General features: G+C 41.0%; 1 protein-coding gene across 1 annotated transcript in view; it reads right to left on the bottom strand.

The window, feature by feature from the left end:
- Positions 1-17,167, bottom strand: part of TEX11 (testis expressed 11) — a 297,390-nt gene that overhangs the window by 32,601 nt on the left and 247,622 nt on the right. The window lies entirely within an intron of this gene.

Below are 17,167 nucleotides of genomic sequence, written 5' to 3'. Positions count from 1 at the left end.
TTTAACAAAATTTTTTTGTAGATTTTCAATAGTGAGTGTTTTTGATTCATCTTTCTACTGTTGATTTCTCGTTTAGTTTTACTTTGTTCAGACAACATTGTGAGATTTCTACTATTTGAAATTTGTTGAGGCTTGCTTTTAGGCTCAACATACGATCTTTTTGGGGAAATGTTACCAGTCACTTGAAAAGAATGTGCATTCTATAGTTAATAGGTGTTGTTCTATATATGTATCAGTTAGGGGCAGGCTGAAGTTTAATGCTTGGGAAACTGTATAGAAATAAGTAATGAATGTTTGTAGGTAACCTCCAGTGTATACCTTACTCTGTTCAGATAACATTGTGTCAAGACAGCTATCCATGAAAATTTCCAGTAAATTTATGTCATGGCTAAAGAACTCATAATATATAAATATATAATAAAAATGAATGAATAAATGAATATATATTCATGTATATAACAAATATATATACAGACAACGATCTGCCTCACCAGCTGAACCCCAGTTCTCCATTTCCTATGCTGGGCTTTGTTCTAAAGCTCTCAGGAGGTTTGTTTTGTTTGCCACAACCACCAAGACTTTCGAGGATAACACTTAAATACTTCGTTCCAAGGTCAAAAATATAGCACTGGAGATAAGTGAAATTCTTCCTTGAGGTGAATCATATGAAGATAGACTTTCTTCTATCTTCCTATTTTTGTGATAAAACTTTAAGTCATATTGCTAAATAAATAGCTTTAGGGAATCAAATCAATAAATTAGATCCAGTTCTAACATGTGATGATTATCTAGGTAGAGAGCCTGACTCCATGGATGCTCTTAGCAACGCCCAAAAGTGATCATCTTCAATGAAGACACAAAAGAGGAGTTCTCTTTTCACAGCCAGAAAGACAAATTCAGAACCTGTGAGCTTCCTCAAGTTGGAAGGTTCGGAGTATCTTATTGTCAGCAAAGTAATCTTTGGTACAATGCCAACTTCCCTTTAAATCTCTCTTTTCTTTTCCTGGAAACCTGACTTACCTTTCTCTACCCTATGTACCAAGTTCAATTTCCATTAGGTATTTTTCTCAATGTTCTTCTTCTAAATGGTAAACTGATAATGACTTAAATTATGAGTTCTCCCAAGAATCATTGCATAGAGGTCCTCTCAAAGACTAAGACACTTTAACTGAAAAGAATGATTCTTTAATTATTGGAATTCTGATGGCACTTCATTTAATCAGTACTTACGGAGCCCTACTATGTGCCAAGCAGAGTTTTAGGAGATAGGAATAAAGAATGGATGAGCAGAAAACTTCTCTGCCTATATGGAACTCAGATTCCAGTTGGGGAGATAAACAATTAATAATATACATTCTAACGCCAACTAGAGATGTGTTCTGTAAATAAAAAGTGTAGGTTAAGGGGGTAGACAGTGATGAGAGTTGCTATTTTAGAAAAGGGGTGGCATTTGAGCAAGTCACATGAATATCCAGGACAAGAGTGCTCTAGACAAAGGGAAAGGCAAAGACAAAGGCTCAGAGGGAGGAAAGTCCTCGGTGTTATGGAGATAAGGCAGGGGGCGAGCGCACACTGAGCTATGAATCACAGCGGTAGGAGATGAAGTCAGAGAGGTATTCAAGGACCAGATCATCAAGGCCTGTGAAATCACTTGTTCTGGCCCTGCCAAGGCAACTGCAGGCAGAACTCAAAATTCAATAAATCTATAGCAGGCTAATTGTTAAGTCGAAAATTTTGTACGGCTTGCAAATGATGTTATAAATATCCAAATGGCTGTTGGCAGAAAAAAAGATTCCTCACCTCCGACTTAGCCCTGTAGATTACGGTAAAGACTTTGGAGTTTAAGTCCAAGCAAATGAGAAGTGCAAGGAAAGTGATATGAACTGACTTATGTGATAATACTGTGGCTGATTTATAGTTGGTAAGAGTGGAACACAGAGGACAGAAGGGAAGCTATTGCAGTGGTCCAGGTGAGGAATGAGGCAGTGGGACTAAAGTAGTACTAGTGGCATAATAGAACATTGGGAAGAGGCACAACACCACAAATCACACTGCTGTCAGCCTGCTATGGTGTGAAGGTGCCCCTTCTAAACTTCAGGTGTTGAAACTCAGGATTAAGAGGTGGGTGCTTTAAGAGGTGATTCGGCCAGGAAGACGACGCCCTCCTGAGCAGGATTAAGGGTCTTATAAAAGAGCCTTCACCTTCATGTTGGCTCTCTTGCCCCTCAACTTTCCACAGCGTGAGGAAACACTGCAAATTGGTCAAGGAACAAGACAGTCACACATTGCTTTGTTTCCATAATACCTAGGAGCCCTCAGGAATTTAATAAAGACGTTGCAGAATGAATGTGGTGAGCTGATTTCCTTAGGCCACTAATGTAACAGCATGCCAGGGCTGATCTTGTTGTAAAAGCCAATTCCCATGGCACTAAAATTCTAGTCACTATTTGTAGAATTCATAATTAACTCTGATTTGGAGTAGATTTTTAAAAGGATAGTAGTTTCCGATTTTCTCCTAGGAGCTAATGATTCACTGGCTTTGCACTTTCCCTCAACTTTTTTATTTACATGTGGTAGCTTAACGATTTGTTTATATTACTCACATACTGGGTACATAATCTTAGGCATTATTTCAATGGGAATATACAATCTCAAGAAATATAAACCTCACTTTAGCAAGTGAGAATAACTTTTTGTAAATATATTTTTGTTTTAATTATTAAAGCATTGTATATTCACTGAGAAATTCAAACACAGAAGTAAAGTAAAAATTGCCCAAACTCTAATCCCTGTTCCAGGAAGTAGTAAGTAGTAAATGCTCTGTTTGTGTGCATCCTTCCAAGACTTTATATATGATATATACTTATATATATATATATATGATATATACCTTTATAGATATAATATATATATGGTCTTCAAAGTTGATAAAATGCATACTATGAAAAAATATATGCATGAATTTCACATTTCTGTGCCAAAATAAACTTACTTTTATCCATTTTCACAAACATTTTGAAATACCCTCTCATATGTTCTTTTGTTCATGCATTAACCAATGATCTGCTATATTCTAGGCACTGGATATATAAAGGTAAGCAAATAAGTATCTTAGTCTGTTTTCTGCTGCTGTAACAGGGTACCACACGCTGGGTAATTTATAAAGAAAAAAAGTTTATTTCTTGGGACTGGGGTTGTGGCACAGAAGGTTAAGCCCCAGCCTGCTACACTGACATACCATATGAGTGCCGGTTCGAGTCCTGACTATTCCACTTCTGATCCAGCTCCCTGCTAATGTGCCTGGGGAAGCAGTGGAAGATGGCCCACACACTTCGGTCCCTGCCACCAACATGGGAGACCTGGATGGAATTCCTGGCTCCTGGTTTCAGCCATCTGGGGACTGAATCAGTGACTAGAAGATCTCTCTCTCCCTTTCTCTGTGACTCTGCCTTTCAAATAAAGAAATCATTTTTTTAATAAAAAAAGGAAAGAAATTTATTTTTCACAGTTCTGGAGGCTGGAAAATCCAACATGGAAGGGTCATACCTGGTGAGGGCCTTTTTAATGTGTCACACGACAGAAGGCACCACCTGGCACCTTTAAAATGTTCCACCTCCCAATATCATCACAGAACACGATGGAAGATGTTACACTGTTCTTCCATTACAAGGTGAGGTCTGTGTGTAAGTGCACTTCCTCATCAATGCTATTATTCAGAAGCAAGGGTCCGCTACGGTCTAGATGTTGAGCCTCCGCCAAAGGCTCATGTGTTAAAGGCTTAGACCCTGGGGTCAGCATTGTGGCACACCAGGTTAAGCTGCCACCTGCAACGCTGGCATCCCATATGGACACTGTTTTTGTGTCCCAGCTGTTCCCACTTCTGATCCAGCTACCTGCTAATGGTCTGGGAAAAGCAGTAGAAGATGGCCCAAGTATTTGGGCCCCTGCCACCCATGTGGGAAATCTGGATGAAGCTCCTGGCTCCTGGCTTTGGCCTGACCCAGCCCTGGCCATTGTGGCCATTTGGGGAGTGAACCAGCAGATGGAAGGTCTCTCCTTCTCTCTCTGTAACTCTGCCTTTCAAATAAATAAATAAATCTTTTTTTAAAAAAAGGCTTAGTCCCTAGGTGGCACTGTGGGGAGGTGATGGAACTTTTTGGAGGTGGGGCCTAGTGGGAGGTCCTCAGGTCATTGGGGGCATGCCTCAGAAGGTAGTTCTCACAGGACCTATTGAGTTCTCAGGACAGTGTTGTTATAAAAGCCTGAGTTTGGGTCCACCCATTCCCTCTGTTCCTGGCTTCAAATGCAACCACTTGCTCTAACACATGCTCCCTGAATTGCCTTCCACTGCCCTCACTAGAGATCAAACTCATGGGGCTATCCAATCTAAGGTTTGAATCTCGAAAATTGTGAGTTAAATAGATCCCTCTTTCCTTCACAAGTAGCTTGTCTCATGTATTTTGTTGTGGTAACAAAAAAAACTGATTAATACAGCCTCTCATATTAAAACCCAAAATTTCTTAGGTAAAAAATATATTCACAGAGTTCATGTGAGACAGGGAGTTGTCTTTCCAGTATATCAAGCCCAGAAAGATGAGTTATTCCCTGAAGAAAAGAACACTGAACTTGTTTCAAATTTAATTGTTTTGACCCAACAAACTACAATAGTTAAAAACATGGATATCTGAAAACATTTGGATTGTATCTATGTCTCTGAAAAAGAACAGCTTAGCAGGCTGATCAGAGAGACCTAAGAGTTGACCAACTACAGAAACAGGATGTTGGGTCATGGTCCTAAGATATATTTGTGATATTTCAATGATGTAATTAAAGGCCTCTGTTGAGTTTTTGGGGAAAAAATCTTATGAGATCCAATGAAGATGGTGTTCAGTGGAAAATTTATAACTGAAAGTGCTTACATAAAAAAGAAGGAAGATCTCAAATCACTAATCAAATTCAAACCTTGAGTAACTAGAAAAAGAAAAGCAAACTAAACCCCAAATTAACATTAGAAAGTAAGTAATAACAATTAGCGATAAATGAAACAGAGAAGAGAAAAACAATAGAGAGAAGCAATGAAACCAACAATTTTTCAGAGACAAAACAAAATTGACAAACCTTTAGCTAGACTGATAAATTAGAAGATCTCAACAGGCCTATAACAAGTAACAAGATTTAATCAGTAATCAGAAACCTCCCAATAAACAAAAGTCCAACACTTGATGGCTTCACTGGTAAATTCTATCAAACATTTAAAGGAGAATATACATCAATCTTTCCTAAATGCTTTTTTTAAAAAAGATTTCTTTATTTGAAAGGCGGAGTTATGTTGTGGTGGAGGGAAGAGACAGAGAGAGAAAGAGAAAGAGAAAGAGAAAGAGAGAGAGAGAGAATCTTCCACCTGCTGGTTCACTCTCCAAATGACCACAATGGCTGGAGCTGGGGCAGTCCAAAGTCAGGAGCCAGAAGCTTCTTCCGGGTCTCCCACGTGGTGCAGGGACCCAAGCACTTGGGCCATCTTCCACTGCTTTCCCAGCCATAGCAGAGAGCTGGATTGGAAGTGGAGCAGCCGGCACTAAAACCGGCACTCAGAAGGTGGCTTTACCCACTACTCCACAGTGCTGGCCCCTCCTAAACTCTTGTAAAAAACTGAAGAGGAAAGAGCATTTCCTAGCTTACTGTATGAAGCCAATATTACTCTGATATTAAAGCCAGATGAGGACAACACAAGAAAATAAAATTACAAACCAATATACCTTATGAATATCAATTCCAAAGTCTGTTGCAGAATACAAGCAAACTGAATCGTCCAGCATATTAAGCACTGTGACTGTTACGGGTTTGTAGGACTTTTCTCCCCAAAGCTCATGCATCTGTTTAAACAATGATGTCTTAATGTCAATGGTTGACTTGATGAAGAGGTAGGGCAGTTGGGAGGTCTTTGGGTCACTGGGGGTGTGCCTGTGCAGGGTGGTTCTTGTAAGAGGTTTGAGTATTTCAGTTCAGTTTCGGCCTAGGTTCTGTCTCCTTCCTGGTTCACAGTGTCATCACTGCCATTGCACCAGCCATAACCAGCCTCCATCAGATGCTGGACTATGGGGCCACTTGATTCTGTAACCTCAAACTAAGATACGAAAAACACTCTTTCCCAAAGAAACTCCCCTCAGGTAATTTAGTTAAGGTAAGCAGACTAACACAGTGACCAAGTGCGATTTATCCCAACAATGCTAATGTGGCTCAATATAACTAAATGAATGTAGTATATCGCACTAACATAAGGGGAGAAAAAACATCACCCCAACTGATGTATAAAAGTCTTTTGGTAAAATTCAAGATCTTTTTGTGGGAAAAATATCCAGAATACTAAGAATAAGAGGGAATAGCCTTACCTGATAAAAGCCATTTTAAAAACTCACAGTTTGGGACAGGTGTTGTGGTGCAGCAGATTAAGCAGAGACATTGCAGGTTTTATGGCATCCCATAACAGAGAGCAGGTTCAAGTCCTAGCTGCTCTGCTTCCTATCCAACTCCCTGCTAACAGGTCTGGGAAGGCAATGGAAGATGGCCAGAGTATTGGGCCCCTGCCACACGTGTGGGAGACCAGGATTGAGTTCCTGGCTCCCAGCTTCAGCCTGGCCCAACATGACCACTGTGGCCATTTGGGGAATGAATCAGCAAATAGAAGATAGTCTCTCTCTCTCCCTCTCCCTCTCCCTCTCCTCTCCCTATCTGTAACTTTGCCTTTCAAATAAATAAATACATACATTTAAAAAACTCACAGTTAACATCATACTCAATGATAAAAGCATAAAAGTTTGGCCCCTAAGATCAGCAACAAGAATAGAATGCCCCCTTTCACCATTGCTATTCAATATTGTACTGGAAGTTCAGCCGAGAAATAAAAATAAAAGGCAACCAAATTGGAAAGGAAGATGTGAAACCATCACTGTTCACAGAAAATATCATTCTCGTATGGAATATCTCAAGCAAAGAATTCTCATATAGAATTCAAGCAAAGAATTCATCAAAAAGAAATTTAAGGAAACAATTCCATTTACAGTAACATCCAGAAGAGTAAAATACCTAGGAATAAATTTAGCCAAGAGGATGAAAGACCTTTGCATTAGTAGCTATAAAACATTGACGAAAGAAATTAAAGACCTAAATAAATGAAAAGACATCCCGCGGCTCAACAGGCTAATCCTCCGCCTTGTGGCACCGGCACCCCGGGTTCTAGTCCCGGTCAGGGCGCCGGATTCTATCCCGGTTGCCCCTCTTCCAGGCTAGCTCTCTGCTGTGGCCCAGGAGTGCAGTGGAGGATGGCCCAAGTGCTTGGGCCCTGCACCTGCACGGGAGACCAGGGGAAGCACCTGGCTCCTGGCTTCGGATCAGCGCAGTGCGCCGGCCACAGCGGCCATTGGGGGGTGAACCAACGGAAAAAGGAAGACCTTTCTCTCTGTCTCTCTCTCACTGTCCACTCTGCCTGTCAAAAAAAAAAAAAAAAAAGACATCCCACATTCACGGATTGGTGGTCAATATTGTTAACACGTCAATACTACCCTAAAAAATCTATCAAAGTTACAATAGCCTTTTTTAAAGAAATGATAAATACAACCCTCAAACTCATATGGAATTTTAAGGGACCTTAAAAGGCCACAGCAACCATGAAAAAGAAGAGTTGGAGGACTAACACTTCTCTACTTCAAAACTATTACAAAGCTACCATAATCAAAACAGTGTAGTATTATCTTACTGACAAGTGGAATATAATTGAAAGTCTAGAAATAAACTAAACTGACTTAACAAGAAGTATAAAATCAGAAAATAGAAAATCATACATCTATGGCCAACTGATTTTCAACAAGGCTATCAAAACCATTAAATGTGGGAAAATAGTCTTTTCAACAGATGGTGCTAGGGAAACTAGATTTCCACAGGCAAAGAATGAAATTAGATGCCTATCACACCATTGAATCTGAATAATTAACTCAAAATGAATTGTTGACCTCCATGTAAGAAATAAAGCCACACAACTGTTAGAAGAAAACATAAAGGTAAATATTCATGGTCTTATATTTGGATTTTTAGACATGACATCAAAGGGCAAAAAAAGAAAAAACTAAGGTAGACTTCATCAAAATTAAAAACTTGTGCACCAAGGGGCAGGCGTTTGGTATAGCAGGTAAGACGCTGCTTTGGGATGCCTGTATCCCATACTGGAGTGCCTGTGTTTGAGCCCTGATTTGGCTCCTGAGTCCAGATTGCTGCTAATGCACACCCTGGGAGGCAGCAGATGATGGCTCACGTGGTTGGTTTACTGCCAACTCAAGTGGGAGATCTGGATTGAGTTCCTAGTTCTTGGTTTTGACCTGGCCCAGCCTCAACCTTTGTAGAAATTTTGAGGCGTGAACCAGTGAGTGGGAACTCTTTGTCTCTCCCTCTGTCTCTCTGCCTTTCAAATAAAACAAAAAAATCCAATAAAAATTTTAAAAGCCTTTTGTGCATCAAAAGACATTATCAAGAAAGTGACAATATACAGAATAAAAGAAAATATTTGAAAATCATGTATCTTATAAGGGTTTAATATGCAAAACACATAAAGAAACCATAAAACTTATCAACAAAAAGACAAGCAGCCTGTGGCATAGTGGGGAAAGCCGGCACTGCAGGTGCCATGTGGACGCTGCTTCGAGTCCTGACTGCACCACTTCTGATCCAGCTCTCTGCTATGGCCTGGGAAAGCAGTACAAGATGCCCAAGCATTTAGGCCCCTGCACCCACATATGAGACCTGGAAGAAGCTCCTGGCTCCTGGCTTTGGATCAGCGCAGCTCTGGCCATTGCAGTCAATTAGGAAGTGAACCAGCGGATGGTTCTGCCTTTCCTTCTCTCTCTGTGTAACTCTGACCTTCATATAAATAAATAAATCTTAAAAAAAGAAAGGTAAAAAAAATACAAGCAGCCAATTTTTTAAAATGGGCAAATGGGGGCCGGCGCTGTGCCGTAGTTGGTGAAGCCAATGTCTGCAGTGCCGCCATCCCATATGGGCGCCGGTTCAAGTCCAAGCCACTTCAACTTCTGATCCAGCTCTCTGCTATGGCCTGGGAAAGCAGTAGAAGATGGCCCAAGTCCTTGGGCTCCTGCACCTTCATGGGAGACCAGAAAGAAGCTCCAGGATCCTGGCTTCGAATCGGCCTAGCTCTGGCAGTTGCAGCCATTTGCAGAGTGAACCAGCGGATAAAAGACCTTTCTCTCTCTCTCTCTCTCTCTCTCTCTGTCTCTCTCTCCCCCTCCCTCTGCCTCTGTAACTCTGCCTTTCAAGTAAGTAAATGAATCTTAAAAAAAAAAAAACTAGGCAAAGGACTTGAGTAGACAAGTCATTTTTTCCTCCAAACTTGATGACGTGTACAAATGGCCAATATACACAAGAAAAAGATACTCAATATTTAGCCATTAAGGAAACGAAAATAAAAGCCACTTCATATCTACTAGGATGGCTATAATAAAAAAAAGATGGAAAGTAACAAGTGTTGGTGAGGAAGTGGAGAAATTAGAATACTTGTGTGTTGCTGGTGGTAATGTAAAACGGTGCAGCTCCTATGAAAACAAGTTGGCAGTACCTCAAAAAGTTAAATGTGGAATTACTAAATGATGTCGCAATTGCACTCCTAGGTATATATCCGAAAGAACAGAAAGCAGAGACTCAAGCAGATCATTGTACACCAATAATCATAGCGCCATTATTCACAATAGTCAAAAGGTAGAAATAACCCATGTGTTCATCAACAGATGAACACATATTGCAGGATTCCACTTAAGGGAAACATCTACAATGGGCAAATTCACAGAGACAGAAAGTATGTTAGCAGTTACCAGGTGTTGGGGGAACAGTGGATGGGAAATTATTACTTAATGGATAGAGTTTCCATTTGGGATGATGACAAAGTTTTGGAAATAGATAGTGGTGATGATTGTACAACATTGTGAATGAAACTAAGGTCACTGAATTATACACTTAAAATGGTTCAAATGGCAACTTTTATATTACATATATCTTACTTCAATAAAAACACTTATGAAATAAGTTATATACTATACCCCAAAGAAGAATGTTATTTTCCTTCATTTTGATATTATCGATTAATTTAAATTAATCACAGTCATTAAACCATTGTAATGTACAGGAAGTGTTTTGTTTTTTAACTCTGATGCTAGCCTGAAGATTCTGCTGTAAGCTCTAGGCCAGAGTTTGTATCTTCAACAAAGATCAATCGCAGCACTTCATAGAAAAGGACTTCACTAGGTCCTTCAATTACTGACATGTCAAAATAGACATGCGTACAAGCATCTGAGTTTGCATTGCATAGATGATTTTCAGAACAAATCAGTGGGCTTGAGTCAGGCTTTCCAGGAATTTTTGTTTCTGAGTTCAGAAGCATACAGCTTCATGGAAGCAAACTGCTAGTGCAAGATCCAGCAGAACCCTAGTTACAAAGGACTGAATAAATGGATGAGAGAAATTTCACTGTGGTTATTTGGAATATTGCTGATGTTTTTTAATGTTCTATTTTCTGAGTATGAGGAAACCCTTTTTCTTTCCTCATACGCTATTTGTAACTCAAAACAATTTAATGGATGCTGCTTTTTGAAAATTATTTTCAAATGCTACGATCCTCACTGGCCTCCCCCCAAATCCAGTTCCCTCCTCCTGAATTTACAAAGTATTTTGAGGTTCAAAAAGTTCATGGAAAATGGTAATAAAAGGTCATGCAGGAGAGATGCAAGATGGCTAACAACAGAAGCTCTGCACTCGTCTCTGCGTACAGAACCAGAACAACAAAGGAAGGACTGTGTTTCCAGGAGCCTGACTGAGGCAAAAGTTCAGTAAAGAAGTGATGAACTGCTAAACAGCACAGAGAGGGAGGGGGAAAGCGCACTGCACCTGCTACCCAGCTCCTGATCAGGGGATTCCACTTTGCCAGGAAGTAGAAAACTCTGCAACACATCATCACTGCAGAGCAGCAGCCGTAACTGCAGGAGAATCCCACAGTCCTCACTTCCTTGAAATCCAGTTTAGAAAGCTGACTGGGGTCCAAGTGACCGCTTTGCTCCAAAAAAGGAACCTGCATTTCCTCTCCCCATCAAAGCTACAGACCCAAAGCTGCTACAGCACTGCCATTGCAGGCAGCCCTGTTACCATGAGAAGCCCCCAAATCCAGGGCAATCCAAAGGGCAGACAGCAGGCCTCTCTGTATCCTGCTGCTGTGAGATTGCTGAGAACAAGTTCCAGGGCCATGCTTGATCACTGCGTATGATCTAAAGAGGTTTCCCTCGGCTTCTTGGGGCTCAGTGCCAGTAGGAGCTGATACACAAACCCTGGTGGCCGGACCTGAGGAAATCCCCTTCTGTGCTTTTGCTCAGGGTGCCAAGTGGCCAGGGTGCAAGCCCCAGCATCATCCTTACATGCCCTGGGGCAACTTCTGGCACTCCCTTTTGTGTTCTGCAGCTCTGGGGCTGTGGTTTGTGGCTGTTGGTGCTACAGTCTTTGGAGTAACTGGTACTCACTGATGGGACCTGGAGGGACTGGTTTGCATTCCTCTGCTTCAGAGGCTGTCAGTTCACAATTTCCAGCATAACCTGTACTCTTCCAGGGAGAGCTAGGCAAGGACCCCATCACATCCTGCAGTCCAGGGATCATAATTGTTGATCTTGTAAGTCCAAAGGATCTGGTGCTCACTCTAGGGGGCCTGGGGAAGACCCTGTTTGGCATTCTACATGCCAGGCCTGAAACTGCTAGTGCACAATCCCCAGCATATTCTGTAATTACCCTGTGGAACCTGGGTCAGGTATTCTACCTGCAGCTCTGGAACTATTACTATTAGAGTTATATTCCACAGTCACATGAGTTCATCCCATGGGACCTGGGAAGGGCCCTATCTACATTCCACTGCTTCAGACCCATGCCTGCTAGTGTATAATTCTCAGTATAACCTGCACTTGACCCATGAAACCTGGGTAAGATCTCCACTGAATCCTGTTGCACTAGATCTGAGACTATTGGCTCTCTAAGTCCTGGTAACATCTACATTCACCCTGTGGGATCTGTGGAAGGCCCTACCTCTGTTTCACAGTTGCAGGCCCACAGCTGTCAGCACACAACCCCCTATGTGCTTCCCACGGGACCTGGGCAAGGTACCCTTCCTGTCCTGCACCTCTGGTATTGTGACGATTGGTACTATATTCCTCAGGGTCATCTGAGCCCACGCTGTGAGACTTGAAGAAAACCTTACCTGCATTCTACTGCTTGAAGCCCACACTTGCCAGTGCATGACCACCAACATAACATGTATTCACCTCGTAGGCCCAGGGCAAGGTCACCTTCATATTCCTCGGTACTGAGACTGGGACTTTCAGGGCTAGAGCCCCCAGCATCACCCACTCTCACCCAGAAGAGCCTGGAGAAGGTTCCATCCACATCCCACAGATCCAGAGCCACAACTACGGGTACCATAATCCCCAGCATCTTTCAGGTTCATCTGGCATGATGAGGGGGACACTCCCTACTGTGTCCCAAAGCACCAGGTGTGTGGCTACTGCTACCACAAAGTCCAGTGTGATTGACACCCAACTGTGTTGGCCTGAAGAAACGTACCTTCAGAAGCCTACATACACTTCAAAGTCATATTACTACCTCTACAAATTGCTGCATTCTAGACAATTATGGCACTCATAGACACTGCTGACATTGGTTACGTGCAAAGAATTCACATGGAGGTTACACTTCTGGACTCACCTAGTACTAAAGCCAAAACAACTACCCAAGTGACACCCTGCAATCCCATCTAAACAAAAAAGTTTTTTCCAACAAAAGCTACTCCATAAAGAAGAAGCAACTGTTATACCAGATGCACAGACCTTAATGTAGGAACACAGGAAAAATGAAGAAGCAAGGAAGCATGACACTTCCAAAAGAACGCAATGCCTCTCCAGATATAGATCCTGATTTGAATGAAGTGTATGAAATGCCCAAAAAAGGATTAAAACTCATGATCCTAAGGAAACCCAATGACATACAAGAGAATATAGATAGACAATTCAAAGAAACGAGGAAGACTATGCATGATATGAATGAGAAATTCAGCAAAGAAACATAAATTACTAAAAAGCATCAATCAAATTTTGGAGCTGAAAACTTTAATCAATGAAATTTTTAAAAATACAATCAGAATTTTAGCAATGGAATAGACCAAGCAGAAGAATTTCTAATCTTGAGGACAAGACTTTTGAAATAATCCCATCAGATAAAAAGAAATAGAAAATAATTTAAAATGATTAAGAAAGCCTATGAGACATACATTATACCATTAAGCAAACAAATACTCATATTATGGGAATATCTGAAGGAGAAGAGAAGGAAAAAGGCATTGAGAATCTATTTAATGAAATGATAGTTGAAAACTTTCTAAGTCTTTTTTTTAAATTTATTTTTATTTTTATTTTTTTTTTTTGACAGGCAGAGTGGACAGTGAGAGAGAGACAGAGAGAAAGGTCTTCCTTTGCCATTGGTTCACCCTCCAATGGCCGCCGCGGTAGGTGCACTGCAGCCGGCGCACCGCGCTGATCCGATGGCAGGAGCCAGGTGCTTCTCCTGGTCTCCCATGGGGTGCAGGGCCCAAGCACTTGGGCCATCCTCCACTGCACTCCCTGGCCACAGCAGAGAGCTGGCCTGGAAGCGGGGCAACCGGGACAGGATCGGTGCCCCGACCGGGACTAGAACCCGGTGTGCTGGCGCCGCAAGGCGGAGGATTAGCCTAGGGAGCCGCGGCGCCGGCCTCTAAGTCTTTTTAAAAAGATATATTTATTTATTTGAGAGGCAGAGAGTAACAGAGAGAAAGATCTATCCCAAATGGCTGCAATGGAAGGGACTGTGGCAAGTCAAAGCAGGATCCAGGAACTCCATCTGGACCTCCCCTATGGGTGGCAGCAGCCCAAGTACATGAGCCATCATTTGCTGCTTTGCTAGGCACATTAGCAGGGAACAGGATCAGAAGCAGAGCAGCTGAGATTTGAACCAGGGCTCTGATATGGGATGCTGGTGTTGCAAGCTGCAGCTTAGTGCCCCGCAGCACAATGGTGGCCCTTCCAAGTCATTAAAGAGATACTGACATTCATATATAGGAGGCTCCAAAGGATCCCAACTAGGCTCAACCAAAAAGACTTTCTACAAGGCATACTGTAGTCAAATTGTCAAAAGTTAAGGACAAGGAGAGAATCCTAAAGAAAGTGAGAAAAAAGGTCAAGTTATATGCAAAGGAAAACCCATTAGGCTAACAGGAGACTTCTCAGAAGAAATCTCTCAGGCCAGAAGAAAGTGGTATGATATAGTCAAGGTCTTGAGAGAAAAAGACCTCCAACCAAGAATACTATATCTGGTGAAGCTATCCTTTAGAAATTAAGGTGAAATAAAATATTTCCCAAACAAAAACCGAGAGAATTCATCACTACCAGGCCAACCCTAAAAGAAATCCTGAAGGGAGTCCTATATAAGAAATAAGAGGATCATAACAACCATCATGAAAACACAGGACAATACAAAATTCACTAACAGAGCAGATACGCCAAAGAGAAAGAAGAGAATCCTATCTTTTCATGACAGACAACTACTGAAACAAAATAAGTAATAACATAGGCAGAAAGAAACAGAGAATATATAAAACAATCAATAGGTAATCAACAAGGTTATAGGAGTTTGTTCTTATCTTTAACCTTGAATGTAAATGTATTAAATTCCCCAGTCAAAAGATACAGTTTTGGTTGAATGGAAAAAAAAAAAGAGACCCTGGGGCCAGCGCCATGGCTCATTTGGTTAATCCTCCGCCTGCAGCGCCGGCATCCCATATGGGCACAGGGTTCTAGTCCCCGCTGCTCCTCTTCCAGTCCAGCTCTCTGCTGTGGCCCAGGAAGGCAGTGGAAGATGGCCCAAGTGCTTGGGCCCTGCACCCACATGGGAGACCAGTAGGAATTACCTTGGCTCCTGGCTTCGGATCGGCGCAGCGCACCTGCCGTGGCGGCCATTTGGGGGGTGAACCAGCGGAAGGAAGACCTTTCTCTCTGCCTCTCTCTCTCACTGTCTATAACTCTACCTTTCAAAAAAATTTTTTTAACTATCTATTGCCTACAAGAAACTCACTTCACAGATAAAGATACACATAGACTGAAAGTGAAGGGTTGGAAAGAGATATTCCATGCAAATGAAAACCAAAAGCAAGCAGGAGAAGCTATACTCAGATAAAACAGACTTTAAAAAACTTTGAAAAGAGAAAAAGGATCTTATGTATTGATAAAAGGATTGACTCAGCAAAGTGATAGAATAATTCTAAGTATATATGCATCTAACACTAAACCACCTCAATATATAAAGCAAATATTATTAGATCTAACGGGAGAGAGAGACTCCAATACAATAATAGTGATAGACTTCAACATCCCAGTGCCATCAAAGGACAGGCCATCCAGACAGAAAAATCAACAAAGACATATCAGAGTTGAATCACACTCCAGAGGGCATATTTACAGAATGTTTCATCCAGCAGTTCCAGATTACACATTCTTCTCATAAGCACATAGACCATTTCCTAGGATGGACCATATATTAGGTCACAAATCAAGCCCTAGTAAATTAAAAAATTGTGTCTTCTCAGACCACAATAGAATAAAGCTAGAATCAACAATAAGAACAACAATAGAAAAATTACAACACATGAAAATTGAACATATTCCTGAATGACCAACAGATCATTGAAGAAATTAAAAAGGAAATACAAAAATTTATTGAAACAAATGAAATGAAACGCAATATATTAACATTTGTGGTATACAGCAAATTTGTATGAACAAGGAAATCTATAGCAGTAAATGCATACATTAAAAAAAAAATTTCAAATCAACAGGGACTCAAATTAAGCACTCCAATATGGGAAGTGGGCGCCCCCAAGTGGCAGTTTAACCCACTGCTCCACAACGCCCGCCCCTGCCAAACTATGAGGCCAGTATTACTCCGATACCAAAACCAATAAAAGACACACCAAAACTACAAACCAACATCAATGACAAACACAGATGGAAAAATTCTCAAGAAAATATTAACAAACTGAATCCAACAGTACATTAAAGTAGGATTTATTCCAGGGATGCAAGGATGGTTCAACATTCACAAATCAATAAACTTAACAAATGACAAACAGAATGAAGAACAAAAACCAAAGAATCATCTCAACAGACACAGAAAAAGCATTTGATAAGATCTGACATCCTTTCATAATAAAAACAAAGTTGGTATAGAAGGGTCATACTTTAAAATAATAAAGGCAATATGTGACATCCCACTGACAATATCATACTGAATGAAGAAAAGCTGAAGGTGTTTCCTCTCAGATCTTGAACAAGACAAGGAGGTCCACTTTCACCACTCTTATTCAATACAGTATTCAAAATATTATCAAGATAAATTAAGCAAAGAGAAAGAAATGAAGCATATTGAAATTGGAAAGGAAGTAAAAATATTCATGTTTACAAGTAACATGATTTTAAAAAAATTTATTTGAAAGGCAGAGTAGAGAGAGAGATCTTTCATCACTGGTACACTCCTTAAATGGCTACAATAGCCAGAGATGGGCTGATCTGAAGCCAGGAGCCAGGACTTCTTGAGGATCTCCCATGTGGGTACAGGGGCCCAAGGATTTGGGCCATTTTCTGCTGTTTTCCCAGGCACATTAGCAGGGAGCTGGATTGGAATTGAAGCGGCTGGAACTTGAACCAGTGCCACAGGTGTCAGCTTGACCCACTATACCACAGCACTGGCCCCAAATAACATGATTCTATACATGGAGAAACCTAAACACTAAATCAAAAAGCTCTTAGAACTGATAAATTCAGTAAAGTTGCAGGATATAAAATCAACATGATTTTGATCTTGCTCAAAAGAAAATCAAGAAAGTAACTTCATTCACAATAGGTGAAGAAAGTTTTAGTAATGAATTTAACCAGAAAAGGGAAAGATCTCTACAAGGGAAAAAATTATAAAACACTGATGAAAGAAATCATAGAGGACACACACAAAAAAATGGAAAGATAGTCTATGTTCATGGATTAGAAGAATTCATATTGTT

This window comes from Lepus europaeus, chromosome X (assembly GCF_033115175.1).
Source record: "Lepus europaeus isolate LE1 chromosome X, mLepTim1.pri, whole genome shotgun sequence".
NCBI classification, from domain to species: domain Eukaryota; kingdom Metazoa; phylum Chordata; class Mammalia; order Lagomorpha; family Leporidae; genus Lepus; species Lepus europaeus.
Note: the sequence above shows the minus strand (reverse complement) of the source record. Positions and strands in the feature narration are given on the sequence as shown.